The following is a 15,450-nucleotide window of genomic DNA, read 5'->3' on the forward strand; positions in this document are numbered from 1 at the left end:
TTCTCTACAATCACTGAAATTCTACCAGTCAGCCTTGTAGTATGTTTGATGGGTATAGGGATTGCTGCTTTTCAGGAACTTCAGTTCACACCAGTCTGAGCACTTCATGTATTATATCATGTGCAAATAACTCAGATGCTAAACTAGGAAGGGAAAAAAGAAAAGGAAAACATTGAATCACAGCTATCATTTTTCAGGTTTTCAAACCAAATCTTATTGGTGGACCAATGAGAAAAGCTCTTCCTAATTTTGAAAATGCTATTACTGAATATTAAATCATTAATAATGATTCATGTACTAACAAAATAAATATTTATTTAAGATACATTTTCAAAACATCAAAATGAATTGTGGAAGATTTAAAGGATTAACACTTTTTCTAAGAAAGTTATTTATGATCTAAGACAAAGATTGATTTAAACTACCAGAATTTTTTTTTGTACTGAAAAATTGTGAAAACTAGTATGGACAATTTATTTAATTATTACTGATTCAATTGAAATTATTTTTTTAAAATATTGAGAATAAAGATATATTAAATTAAATTCTATCATTGCTTCTCATTTAGTGATTTTTAGAGAACATGCTAGGGTAATTCTGGAGACAAACAATATTATTTAGGTCATCAGTACTCAATGCCAGAAATGGTCATAACCAGTGACTGTTACTATTAAACCTATGTCATACTAATCTCAACAACTGGTCTGTTAACAAGTTTCAGTTAAGTATGTTCAATGTTTGTGTACTGCATCTTTTCTTACTAAGATTTCTAAACATTAAAAACAATGAAAAAAGGCAAAAAGAAGGTATTAGTTACCATGAAAGTTCTGTTGAGTCATTTGAAAGAAAGAAATCTTTTAAAGCCAGATTCCGATCAACTGAGATCACAGGGAAGCTTCACTTTGGTTCATAGTTCCAAAATACAGCAGGGAATGATGAGAATAGGGATCATGCAAATCCTGAAATAAGTAGTATTGGAGTGAGCCAAACCACCATAACCGTGATGTCCGGGCCCATACTTTGTTCTTACTGCCTCTGAATCTTCAGAACAGAGATGATACCTGTGAGAATTTTCAACCTGTACATTCACTATTCCCTCCACCAATCATATTGTGTATGAAATTACATTCACAGTTCTAGTCTTTATGTTAAAAATTTAGTGTTTCTTTTATTCTTTTAAAGCAGTCCAGTGATCATTTTAACAGTGAATCCTTAGCACTGATTTCCCCCTTTTACTTTAGCCTAATCTTTATTGTCATTTCAATTTTGCTACCCTTGCTTTTCATTTAAAGAAGCAAAATTATGTAGAGTTGAGACAATAGAAAATGAATCAATGAATTTGTTTCTGGAAAAGAATTTCAACCAGCAGCAAACAGCAGGGTCCTTTGTAGAACTCACTCTGCATGCCTTAGGCTGGAATTCAGATCCTCTCCCAGTGACACACTCACCCTATAGCAGGAGTCTGCATGGCAGAGGCAGGAGCTGCAAACTCAATTTTAATTAGTGACATAGATTCAAACTACCACAACATCATACTACATACCCATCACCATTCAAACAATAGCCCACTCCTTTGAAGTGGTATCATACATTCACGTTATTATTCCCAGTCCTTTATCCTGTATCAGGCATCATATTTATCATACTTTACACACTTTTGTTCATGTGTGTGCCTTAAAATGAAGAATTGTTTACACATTAGTTCAATATGTTAAGCTAAATTCATACAGCCATGAAAGAAATATCTAAAACTTCAATGTCTCAATCCAAATGTATGCTTGGGATATTTCTTTCATGTTGCAATTCTGAGTTGTTTCAGATATGAGTTCTGAGTGTTTAAGATGTTACTTGGAGCCTGGGATTCTCCCACTTTAGTTTGTGCCACTCTCTTCAAAGATTTAATATATTCAATTAATACTATTTGTAGCCAACAAGAAAAAGAAAGAAAGTGTGGAAGACTCAGCCCATTGTATAGGGTCTTATCCAAAGACGGCTATCATGAAGATATATCCTCCATTGGCAAGAGCAGGTAAGACCATCAAGCCCCATGTCTAAAGTCTAGAAATCCTACCAGAGGATCATCTCAACTTCAGTCAGTGAATACAGAAGGGAAATTGGCAGCTTTATTTACACAGATAGGTTTATGTCATCAATCACTTGGTGTGCTTTTTTAATGTTATCATTACATATTTAAAATCTATCTGTTTTATAGTGTATATAGAGTCTATTTCTTCTAACTGCTACAAAGTTCCTCCATGATGTTTACTTCCAATTGAGCAGTAACAGAATCTACAGATATCAATTCACTTATTATTATTTTTTTTTTATCTTTTCTGGTTTTTCAAGGTAAGGTCTTGCTCTAGCTCAGGCTTGCCTGGAATTCACTTTGTAATCTCAGGGTGGTCTTGAATGCATTGCAATCCTCCTATTCCTGAGTGTTGGGATTGGAAGCATGCACTACCACATCCAGTTTTTTATTCACTTCTTAAATGTTTCATGAGTTAATAAATACAGTACCATCATAATGTTAAATACATATATACATAAATGAATGTTGTAAAATACATACAAATGCTTAACTGTTTAGACTCAATGATTAATGCATGTCATGGAAATTGTACTTTGAATTTTAGTCAGTAACTAGGGTGGTAACTTTGAGTAAAATAATTTCTGGTAATGATGGCTTATCATGCCAACATTAGAACAGACACATAGCACTCTAGAGCACTGTGTTCCCCAGTTACTAAGTGCAAATTCACTTACCATAGTTCCAGACCCAGTGAGTTTGTGAGGATGTGATTGTTTACATGTTCAGGAGCCTGTGTACCCAGCAAGAGCCAGTCCACATTTACAGGAAAAGTTCTCTTACAAATGGTTTGATGGCAATAGAATAAGGAACATTAAACATCAAATCTTTCCATTTCAGGGCTGGGAGATGGCTCAGAGGATAAAATACTTCTTGCTGAAGTGTTGTGTTGAGTTTGGGCCCATAGACTCCCTATAAAATCCAGAACTTGAGCTTCTGTAACTTCTTCATGCCTATGGTAAAATAGAGAAAGAATTTCTTGGAAGCCCACTGACCAAATAGCTTGGTTAACACAGCAGTGAATGAGAGAATATGCCTTAACAAGGTGGAAGGTGAGAACACACACCCAAAGTTGTTCTCTGATCTCCACGTGTGTGCTATGGCATGCATGCCTCTGCACTCACATGTGTTAATATGCACACAAGCCATACCCACACCAAAATCTTGGTATTTGCATCATATGCTTTTGAAAATAAGTATTTGATTTAAAATGAATATCAACATGTGCAAAAAAATACCTCACTATATTAATGAGTACAATATATATAATCTGCGGGTCAATTAAATATCAGAAGTGAAATTACAAAATGTTTTGAGCTTAATAATCAAAAACATGTTTAAATGTGTAAGATTAGGTAAATTAGTATCTACTGAGAAAATTAAAACATATGTACTTAGAATTTTATAAGGAAGCATTTAAAATTAAATATAAAAGTTTCCACGTGAAGTTTTGAGGCAATAAAGCAAAGAATCAGAGAAATAGGTAAAACTTTAATAAAACCAAAATTTTATTTTTGCAAAGGGTGGTGGTTTAATTCAGGTATCCCCCATAAACTTAGATGTTCTGAATGCTAGGTCCATAGCTGATGGCAATTTGGGAATTAAAACCTCCTGGAGGCAGTGTATTTTGGGGGGTTCAGGTTTATGGCTGTTATAGCCAGCTTCCTCTTGACAATGTTTGGCACACTTTTCTGTTGCTGTTGTCCATCTGATGTTGCCCAGGAGGTGATGTCCACCTTCTGTTCATGCTATCATTTTCTCCAGCCATCTTGGAACTTCCCCTCAAGTCAATAAGCCCAAATAAACTACTAGTTTTCTTCCCCCTACAAGCTACTCATGGTCAGGTGTTTTTTGCCAGCAATGTGAACCTGACTGAAAAAGTAAACTTGATACTAGAGGAGTGAGATTGTTGCTATTAGAAACCTGACTCTGTGGCTTTGGCCTTTTGGAACTGTTTTGCAGTTAGGTGTGGATGAATTTGAAATTGTGGCCTAAGAAATGCCTTGTAGGGCTGTAAATACAGTTTGATAGATTATTCTGGTCAGAGTTGAAAGGCATCAATGCAGTAAAAACTATGGACTATGAGATTTGGCTTATGAGGGGTGGGGGGAAGAGCTTTATTTGGTCTGGGATAGAAGCAGTTTGTATAAGAGGCTTGCTGTGTTGTGCTTGTTTGTGTCCTGGGAACTTGTGAAGGATTGCACTGCATAGAAATGGACTGGTGTGAACAAAAGGATATAACACAAAAGAAATAGAATCTTTGGAATGAAACTTCTGCCTATTCAGCTGTAACTGTACTGGCCAGCTGACCCTCATTAGGACAACAGGAAGAATGGAAACTCTTTGAAGAGGCCTGCATGCTGAAGGAGTGTCCTGATCTTCAAAGTCAAAGTCATCTCTGCACCCATTCTGCCAGGGGCCCTCCTCAGTGGGGGTTGATGGTATTCCTCATGGGGTTGTGGTTATGCATTGTGAGAATAGCAGTTAGATATTAGAAGAACAATGCCTCTGGGTATGACATCTCAGCCTGTTGCTCTTACAATCTTTGTGCACCTTCTTATAGCACTCTGTGCTTATATTTCCTCATTTGTTTTTTGATATGAATAATTCATATCTTCTCCCCCTGTTGCATATTTAGAATATATATGACTTAATGATATTTTCAAAGAACCAGGTTTTAATTTTTTTTTTCTACTGATTTTGCTCTCAGTTTTTGTTGTTATTGTTGTTGTTCTGCTTACTTTAGCTATGATTTTGTTTCCTAAAATGAGAATTTACTCTTTTTGGAGATACATATCCTTTGCTATAATTGTTTCTCTAAAATCACTTTCCTTACTGGGAGATGCCTCAGTGGGTAAATTGGTGGCTGTTCAAGCATGAGGATCTGAGTTTGGATCCCCACCATTTACAAAAAAGATGAGCATGTCAGGGGGTGCCCTTAATCCCAGTGCTTAGGAGGTGGAGACAGGAGGATACCTAGGGTTTGCTGGCTAGTTTACACAAATCAGTAAACTCTAGGTTCAGCATGAGACCCTCTTGCTTAAAAAATAAATTGGAGTGGGACTAAAGAAGGCACATAATGGCCTCCACAAGCATGCGTACATCCATGCAGTTCACCTGTACTCATGTGCACTCACACTTACATGAGCATGCAGACAACAGGCAGATACATACACACAAGCAAAATTTTGCTTTTATTTAATTGCATTTCACAATGCTGGTTTATCTTATTTTAAACCTTCTTGTGAGATTTTTTTTTTTTTTTTGTCTTGGCCTAATATGTTATTTTGAAATATGTTGATTTATTTCTGAGTAGCTTGGGGATTTTTTCCATTGTTTTTTTTCTTATTGATTTCTGGTTTAATTCTAATGTGCTCAGAACATAGAAATTGTATGTTCTTTTTAAAAAATTGTTCAAAAGTGCTTTATGGTCTGGAATATCATTTATCATGGTTACTCCTTTATGTGAATTTTCAGAGAACATGTAATGTAAACTTCCCTAATTAATGAAACATTTTGTTAATGCCAATTATATGCAGTCTATTGATGGTATTATTGGGCTCCACTATAACTCTACTGATTTGTTTTCCTTGGTAGAGCTGTCCACTTATAAATGGGCATTAAAATTCCTGGCTAGAACCATGGGTTCCTGTGTTCCTCATGGCAGTTCTGTGAGCATTTGTGTTGGAACCCTGTTTCTAAGTGCACATTCATCGAAGAGTGTTGTATCATCTGGCAGTATTTGACCTTTTACCTTGCAATGCTCCTCTAGCTCTCAGAACTTGATCTGATATTGGCTCTGTTTGCAGTTAATATACATAACCCCAGTTCCTTTTGGCTTATGCTAAATTGGTATATATTTCTTAAGTAATTTCCTTTTGATTTACATGATTTTTGAAAATTCTTAAGTTTAAAAATTCAATATGGGTTTCTTATATGTGAGATGTACTTGGGTATTGTTTTCTGACCCATTCTGATAATGTTTACACAAATCAGTGTATTGCTCTATTTAAACCAATGTGTTTGACCATCTTCTTCCTTTTCTTAATATGTCAATTATCTTTCTTTTGAAAATAATTGTAAGCAAACTAGAGATTATTTAATGTGATTATTTTTAGTGTTTGCCCTAGAGGTATGCATTTATAACTAAGTTGCAATTTCAAATAACTGCCAGGTTCCCTGGAAGGTAGGGCTGTGGGAGAGGTGGTCTCTTCCCAGTGCTGAGCGGGATGGAGAGTGTCGACGACCCAGGCCACCTCCTAGTCCTGGGACAGAAAAATGGTGAGTCAGGAGAGTTGTCGAAGAAGGATCTCATTTTATTGCATCAGGCAGGTGCTTATATAGCATTGAAAGAGAGAATGGGGATCTTAAGGCAGGGTGAGGTATAAGGGCCAATGATATTTCACCACATTAACAGTAGCTGGGTAGAGGCAGTTTCAGGTTCATGCCTTGCCGAGTCATTCCTATGTGGAAGTTATAGGCCAAAGACAGGTCGCCAAACTAGCCAGGCTCAGTAAGTTCCACTGGGCCTTGAGTCTGGGCCTGTTTAGGCCCCAAATCTCCCCCTTTTGTTTTTGTAAGTATGGCAGAAAGCATGGCCCCTGTCTTAGGTTGTCCCCCTCTGGAGATCTTACCAGTCACTGGGTACCACATATCCAGCTCATTGAGAATCCACTCCATGACCTGTCTTAGGTTGTCCCAGTCTGTCTGAGATCTTACCCATCATTTGTCTGATGGAGGGTGGAAGAGGGACACTCATATGAGGATAGCCAGTCATATGAGGGGCTTGACTCCTGCGTAATGAGCCTATGATAATGTATTTCGACCTGATGAAGTTTTATTGTCTCTAGCCATTGGTGAATAAATTGTGTAATCTTATTAATCAAGCAGGGCCTGATAATGAGGATAAGGAGAAAGAGGAGGAGGGGCCCAAGTAGAGAGAGGAGGTAGGGTAAGAAGCCATGTAAGCCCTTCAATAGTGTGTTGTCCTAGAGGTCCCACTGTCTCCTCTCTAAGTCCTCTGGGAGCCTTTTAATTTTGTCTGGAATGATTCCCAATTTATTGGCATAGAAGCAGCATTTTTTTTTTTTCAAAAACACGCATATGCCTCCCTTTTCGGCTGTTAGTAGGTCTAGTCCCCTCCTATTTTGTAGGACCACCTCAGTCAGGGAATGTAGCTGTTGTTGGAGATCAAGGATAGTGCTGGACATGGCTTTTATCTCATGATCAACTGGAGGGAGAGCTTTCTGTGGAGATGGACTGCCATACCCATCCTGGCTGTCCCAGTGGCCATGCTTGCAGTTATTCCCAACCCAATGAGTAAAGATTCCATTTGTATAGCTCTCTTAGGTATCCCTCTGATATAATCAAAAGAGGGCATAGGGAGGGCTTCATCTCCAGGAATGATATCCACATCTGGGATCAAGGTGTCTGGGGCACAAAGACCCATCCACTTGGTGGGCAGAAAGTCATAGGCCATCCCTTCTCTGCAAACATAAACCATTCCAGAAGGTGGGCAGCATTGAGCACTAGGCGAGCACTAGGGGAAGGAGAGGCCCAAGTGCAAGTTCCAGAAGGAGACATTGGGAAAAGCTGACCGGGGATGGGGAAGGTGGTTGAGCAAATTTTTAGGGTCCTATGGGCAACTGTAGTTATATCATCGGTGATTACTGCAAGTGGCCAGGGAGGCCCAGATCGGAGGCAAAGCCAGCAATCCCCCACAAGGGAGGGAGCCGTTTGGTTTAACAGGGTAGAGACCATTTTAAATATAGATTCAGTAGGGGGGTTGAGGGCTAAATCACCCCTATTTTGAGGAAGGGCAATAGGGTGATAATTAAGCTCTGGGTACTGGGCCAAAATGAGCTGTCCTATCTTTTTATGGGCTTGTTTTTCCCTGACTTTATCTTGAACTCCCCTGCCATCTGAATTGCCAATGGGGGGGGAGGGGGGGCAATCCCAGCAGACCACCTTGCCTGGTTTGCCAAAGCAGAGAGAAAGAGCATGTCCAGAAACCTTACTATCCACCCACTGTTGCCTCCTGGGGTTACTTGATTCCTTACACCAGTCCAGTATAACCTTTGGTATCATTACTGATGCACTGTTGGGTGGTGGAGTAACAGGCTAAGCACATTGTTTGATAAAAGGTGGTGCAAGGACAGGGCCCTGGCTTGCCTGCCACCATGGGTATAACCTTGGGTTTTTCTATGCATACCCATTTGTTAGAGAGGGAGGCTAGGTATCTAGAGGCGTCAATGTAATTGATTGCTATCTTAGTACCACAATCACCTCTTGGATGCCCCGTCCATGTCCACTTTTTATGGGGGCTACTAGATATGTTCCACCCTGGCAATCACAGGGTTTTCACATCTGTTTGGACAGAATAGCTCTGGTGTCATGTGGGTTTCCAAACCCTTCATCACTGGGCAGAGTGAGCATCACCAGCATCAGGAAAAGTGGTAGCATCCATATCTCCAATTGATTCTTGGGGAAAAACAGAGAAACAGTCCTCAGGGGTGGAACACTACCTGGAGAGGTGATTGTCAGTGTCCCCTTGTTGGGATAAATATTTTAGGTCCATCACTGGTATCCAAATGGGTCTTTTTTTTTTTTTTTTTATCTTGATAGAAGGCACATCCAAACCCTCTCCCTACTGTGAGGAGTGGGTCTCATCCTCTCCAGGCCCCAGTCAATGGGTGCCTCCATCTTACCCAGATAGAACTGTAGGTAATAGATGAGGACCAATGTTTTTGAAAAGGGGATAATTGTTTATCTTCTTTAGAAAAAATTTAAAAGATTTAGGGCAAATAATGCCTTTTTTAGTTGGTCATGTGGGGATAAGGATTCCCCCTCTTGTTTTTGTAATTGAGACTTGAGAGTCTGATTATATCTTTCAATGATTGCCTGACCCCGGGGAGTTATATGGGATGTGTGAGATTTTCTAGGTCTGGAGAAAACCTACAAAAGTTTTGCTTACAAAGCAGGGGCCATTACCAGTTTTGCTTTGATCTGCTAATCTAAGGGTGGCAAAGCATTGAAGCATATGGCTAATAGCATGTTTAGATTTTTCCCCTGCATGTGCTGATGCCCAGCAGGAACAGGAAAAGGTATTGACTGAAAGAAAAATATATTTAAGTTTTCCGAATGGAGAATAGTGTGTGACATCAATTTGCCAAAGATGATTGGGGTGGAGCCCTTGAGGAGTGCTTCCTGTAGTTTGAAGTGGGGGTATTTGGAGGAAAGGCTGACAGGACTTACAAATCCAAACAATCTTTTTAAGGTCCTTGACTGCTACCTGTGGAAACCTGTGCTTGAGACCTCTCCAGTTAACATGGGCCAATAAGTGGAAGTGTGTAGCTTCTGTAATAGTATTACACTGAGGCATAGAAGCCATTTTATTAGCCAAATTGTTTCCTCAAGAGAGAAATCCTGGCAAGTTTTGATGACCCCTGAGATGTTGAAGAAAAATGGGGTTAATTCTTTGTTTGAGTAGGGAACGAGCTTGAATCATCAGAGGAGATATAGGGTTGGAGTCCAGTCTAATATGGGCCTCAACCAGGTTGGGTAATAAATTAACAACATAAAGGCTGTCAGATAATAAGTTGAATGACTCTTGTATAATGTCTAATGCAAGGATGACAGCAAATAGTTCTTTGAGTTGTGCTGATCCTTCAACCTCATGGGAGATTGACTTCATGGGTATTGGCTCCTTATCCTGTTTTAAGGGAATGTAAATGACTAGAGAAGCCCCCAGGCACCCTCCATCGGTAAACACAGTAAGAAAGTCAGGGTTAGGTTGAGACAGAAAAAACCTGGGGGACTTCCATTCTAACCTGGAGAAAGAACTCATCCATTTGTGGGGGCCATAATAGCAATCAATTTTACCTAGAAACCCTTGAGAGCCATAGCAACTCTGCTATTATTTCTCTGAAGCCAGGTGAAATCTGTTATCTTAAAGGGGGTGACAATAAGGTGAGGTACCAAATAATTGGACAGAGGTGTCTCTGTCCTTGATAATTCAATCAGCAATCTGATTGGTTATAGAATAAACTCTGGGGGTCCCACTGATCAAAGGTGAACCCATTGGATGGACTCACCTTCCCGAACCAACACTGTGGTACATAATGTTTCCCCAGAGAAAATGTACTGGGAGATTGGTAAATCAGGATCGAACCTCTTTTGGGCTACAGTATTTATAGCCTGCTGGACCTTATGAAGATTTTTTTTTTTTTTTTTTTTTTTTTTTTTTATGACAAGGGGACAAAATTACCTGAGAAGAGAGGTTAAGACACTTTAGGTGGTCAAACAAAGGGGACAGCTCTTCAGTAGTTATGGGTACCCAAGGCCTCATCCAATTAATTTCTCCAAATACCTTTTGGAGCTGGCACAGAGTATAAGAATCCTGAATATGAAGTTGGGGTTTGACAGGAGAAACAGTACCAAGGGATAATCCAGAGCCCAAGATCTTAAAGGGGGGGACAGTGTGAATCTTTTAAGGGGCTACCTTAAAGTCACTGGCTTGTAAAATGGCAAGACATTTGGAAGTAAGGTCTTGGAGATCAGATGGGTTGGGACAACCCAAGATTATATCATCCATATAAATATAGAATAGAATATCAGAACAGCCAAAGAAGTAAAGATATATAACATATAGTACTGACAAATAGGGGGGCTATTGGCCATGCCTTGGAGCAGGATGGTCCATTCCAACCTCAAGTCTGGCCCACAAAAATTAGTTGAGGGTATAGAAAATGCAAATTTTCAACATTGTCTGGATATAATGGGATAGGAAAAAAACAATCTTTAATATCAATAATAGTTAAATAATAAGTGGTGGGGATCACTGGAATCCAAGGGAGTCCTCTCTGGGGGGGGGGTCCCAAAAGGTATCATTCTCTCATTTATTTTTCTTTTTTCTTTCTTTTTCTTTTAATTATTTTTACTTTTTATGTAATTTTTTTTAAGTTTTTTTTTTTTATTAACATTTTCCATGATTATAAAATATATCCCATGGTAATTCCCTCCCTCCCCACCCCCACACTTTCCCATTTGAAATTCCATTCTCCATCATATTACCTCCCCATTACAATCATTGTAATCACATATATACAATATCAACCTATTAAGTATCCTCCTCCCTTCCTTTCTCTACCCTTTATGTCTCCTTTTTAACTTACTGGCCTCTGCTACTAAGTATTTTCATTCTCACGCAGAAGCCCAGTCATCTGTAGCTAGGATCCACATATGAGAGAGAACATGTGGCGCTTGGCTTTCTGGGTCTGGGTTACCTCACTTAGTATAATCCTTTCCAGGTCCATCCATTTTTCTGCAAATTTCATAACTTCATTTTTCTTTACCGCTGAGTAGAACTCCATTGTATAAATGTGCCACATCTTCATTATCCACTCATCTGTTGAGGGACATCTAGGCTGGTTCCATTTCCCAGCTATTATAAATTGAGCAGCAATAAACATGGTTGAGCACGTACTTCTAAGGAAATGAGATGAGTCCTTTGGATATATGCCTAGGAGTGCTATAGCTGGGTCATATGGTAGATCAATCTCTAGCTGCTTTAGGAACCTCCACACTGTTTTCCACAATGGCTGGACCAGATTGCATTCCCACCAGCAGTGCAGAAGGGTTCCTTTTTTTCCACATCCCCGCCAACATTTATGATCATTTGTTTTCATGATGGTGGCCAATCTGACAGGAGTGAGATGGAATCTCAATGTAGTTTTAATCTGCATTTCGCTGATGACTAGTGACGAAGAACATTTTTTTAGATGCTTATATGCCAATCATATTTCTTCCTTTGAGAACTCTCTATTTAGCTCCATAGCCCATTTTTTGATTGGCTTGTTTGATTCCTTATTATTTAACTTTTCGAGTTCTTTGTATATCCCAGATATTAATCCTCTATCAGATATATAGCTGGCGAAGATTTTTTTCCCATTTTGTAGGTTGCCTCTTTGCTTTTTTCACTGTGTCCTTTGCGGTGCAAAATCTTTGTAATTTCATTAGGTCCCAGTGGTTAATCTGTGGTTTTATTGCCTGAGCAATTGGGGTTGTATTCAGAAAGTCTTTGCCAAGACCAATATGTTGAAGGGTTTCCCCTACTTTTTCCTTTAGCAGTTTCAGAGTTTCCGGTCTGATGTTAAGGTCTTTAATCCATTTGGACTTAATTTTTGTGCATGGCGAGAGAGAAGAATCTATTTTGATCCTTCTGTAGATATATATCCAGTTTTCAAAACACCATTTGCTGAAGAGGCTGTCTCTTCTCCAATTAGTATTTTTGGCATTTTTATCGAATATCAGGTGGCTATAGCTACTTGGGCTTACATCTGGGTCCTCTATTCTGTTCCACTGATCTACATGTCTGTTTTTGTGCCAGTACGATGCTGTTTTTGTTACTATGGCTCTGTAGTATAGGTTAAAATCAGGTATGGTGATTCCACCAGCCTCTTTTTTGTTGCTCAGGATTATTTTAGATATTCGAGGTTTTTTTGTGATTCCAAATGAATTTTTGGATTGTTTTTTCTATTTCCATGAAGAAAGCCTTTGGAATTTTGATAGGGATTGCATTAAATGTGTAGATTGCTTTAGGTAAGATTGCCATTTTCACAATATTGATTCTTCCAATCCAGGAAAAAGGGATGTTTCTCCACTTTCTAGTGTCTTCTGCAATTTCTCACTTGAGTGTTTTAAAGTTCTCATTGTATAGATTCTTTACTTCCTTGGTTAGGTTTATTCCAAGGTACTTTTTTTTTTTTTTGATGCAATTGTAAATGGGAGTGATTTTCTGATTTCACCCTCTGTGTGTTTGTTGTTAGCATATATGAAGACTACTGATTTCTGTGTATTTATTTTGTATCCTGCTACATTGCTGTAGGTTTTGATCAGCTCTAACAGCTTGCTAGTAGAGTCTTTAGGGTCCTTTATGTATAGAATCATGTCATCTGCAAATAATGATAACTTGATTTCTTCCTTTCCAATTTGTATCCCTTTTATGTGTGTCTCTTGCCTTATTGCTATGGCTAAGACTTCCAAAACTATATTAAATAAAAGTGGGGACAGTGGACACCCTTGTCTGGTTCCTGATTTTAGTGGAAAAGCTTCCAGTTTTTCTCCATTTAGTAATATGTTGGCTGTAGGCTTGTCATAAATAGCCTTTATTATATTGAGATATGTTCCTTCTATTCCCACTCTCTGTAGGACTTTTATCATGAAGGGATGTTGGACTTTGTCAAATGCTTTCTCTGCGTCTAATGAGATGATCATGTGATTTTTGTCCTTCAACCCGTTTATGTAATGTATTACATTTATAGATTTGCATATGTTGAACCATCCCTGCATCTCTGGGATAAAGCCTACTTGGTCAGGGTGAATGATCTTTTTGATATACTCTTGTATTCTGTTTGCCAATATTTTGTTGAGAATTTTTGCATCTATGTTCATGAGGGAGATTGGTCTGTAATTTTCTTTTTTTGTTCTATCTTTGCCTGGTTTTGGTATCAGGGTGATGCTGGCCTCATAGAAGGAGTTTGGTAGAATTCCTTCTTTTTCTATTTCCTGGAAAAGCTTAAGAAGCAATGGTGTTAGCTCTTCCTTAAAAGTCTGGTAAAATTCAGCAGTGAATCCATCCGGGCCTGGGCTTTTTTTAGTTGGGAGATTATTGATAACTCTTCGGATCTCCATGTTTGTTATAGGTCTATTTAAGTGATTAATCTCATTTTGATTTAATTTAGGTAGGTCATATAGATCAAGGAAATCATCCATTTCTTTCAGATTTTCATACTTTGTGGAGTATATGCTTTTATAGTATGTCCCTAAGAGTTTTTGAATTTCTCTGGAATCTGTTGTGATGTTACCTTGTTCATCTCTGATTTTATTAATTTGTGTCTCTTCTCTCTTTCTTTTGGTCAGATTTGCTAAGGGTTTATCAATCTTGTTTATCCTTTCAAAGAACCAACTCTTTGTTTCATTAATTCTTTGGATTGTTCTTTTTGTTTCTATTTCATTAATTTCTGCCCTAATCTTTATTATTTCTTCCCGTCCACTGATTTTTGGTTTGCCTTGTTCTTCTTTTTCCAAGGCTTTAAGGCGAAGCATTAGGTCATTTACTTGCAACCTTTCTAATTTCTTAATATAGGCACTCAAGGCTATAAATTTACCTCTTAGAACTGCCTTCATTGTGTCCCAGAGGTTTTGGTATGTTGTGTTCTCGTTATCATTTGACTCTATAAATTTTTTGATTTCCTTTTTGATTTCTTCATTGACCCATTCGTCATTTAGTAGTGTATTGTTTAGTTTCAATGATTTTGTGTATGCTCTATAGCCTTTCTTGCTACTGATTTGTAGTTTAATTCCATTGTGGTCAGATAGAATGCAAGGAATTATTTCAATTTTCCTGAATTTGTTAAGATTTGCTTTGTGTCCTAATATATGGTCTATTTTAGAGAATGTTCCATGTGCTCCTGAAAAGAATGGATATTCTCCAGCCTTTGGATGAGATGCTCTGCATATATCTGTTAAGTCCATTCCTTCTATGCCCTCATTTAGATCAGATGCCTCTCTGTTTATTGTTTCCCGGGATGACCTGTCAATTGATGAGAGTGGGGTGTTAAAGTCACCCACCACCACTGTGTTTGGTGTTATCTGTGACCTTAGTTCTAATAGTGTTTGTTTGATGAATTTGGGAGCCCCCATGTTAGGTGCATATATGTTTAGGATTGTAATGTCCTCCTGTTGGAGTGTGCCCTTAATCAATATAAAGTGACCTTCCTTATCTTTCTTGACTAAGGTCGGACTAAAGTCTACCCTTTCTGATATTAGGATAGCAACCCCTGCTTGTTTTCTAGGCCCATTTGCTTGAAACACCATCTTCCAACCTTTCACCCTAAGATAATGTCTATCCTTTGTAGAAAGGTGAGTTTCTTGGAGACAACAAATTGTAGGATCCTGCTTTTTAACCCAGTCTGCAAATCTATGTCTTTTCATTGGGGCATTGAGGCCGTTGATATTAAGAGATATTATTGAAAGGTGTGTATTTATGTTTGCCATTTTCTTGTGTGTGTGTGTGTGTGTGTGTGTGTGTGTGTGTGTGTGTGTTTCTGGTTCTACCTACGCTCTCTTCTGTTAACTAGTATTTGAGTATTGCTTGTTTTATCTAGGTTCCTTATATGTGTGCTTTTCCTTTTCTTCAGCATGTAGGATTCTATCAAGTATTTTCTGTAGAACTGGTTTTGTCTTCAAATACTCCTTTAACCTGCTTTTGTCATGGAATGTCTTTATTTCTCCATCTATTTGAATGGATAACTTTGCAGGATAAAGTAACCTTGGTTGACAGTTGTTATCTTTCAGAACTTGGA

This window comes from Jaculus jaculus, chromosome 7, assembly GCF_020740685.1.
Source record: "Jaculus jaculus isolate mJacJac1 chromosome 7, mJacJac1.mat.Y.cur, whole genome shotgun sequence".
NCBI lineage: Eukaryota > Metazoa > Chordata > Mammalia > Rodentia > Dipodidae > Jaculus > Jaculus jaculus.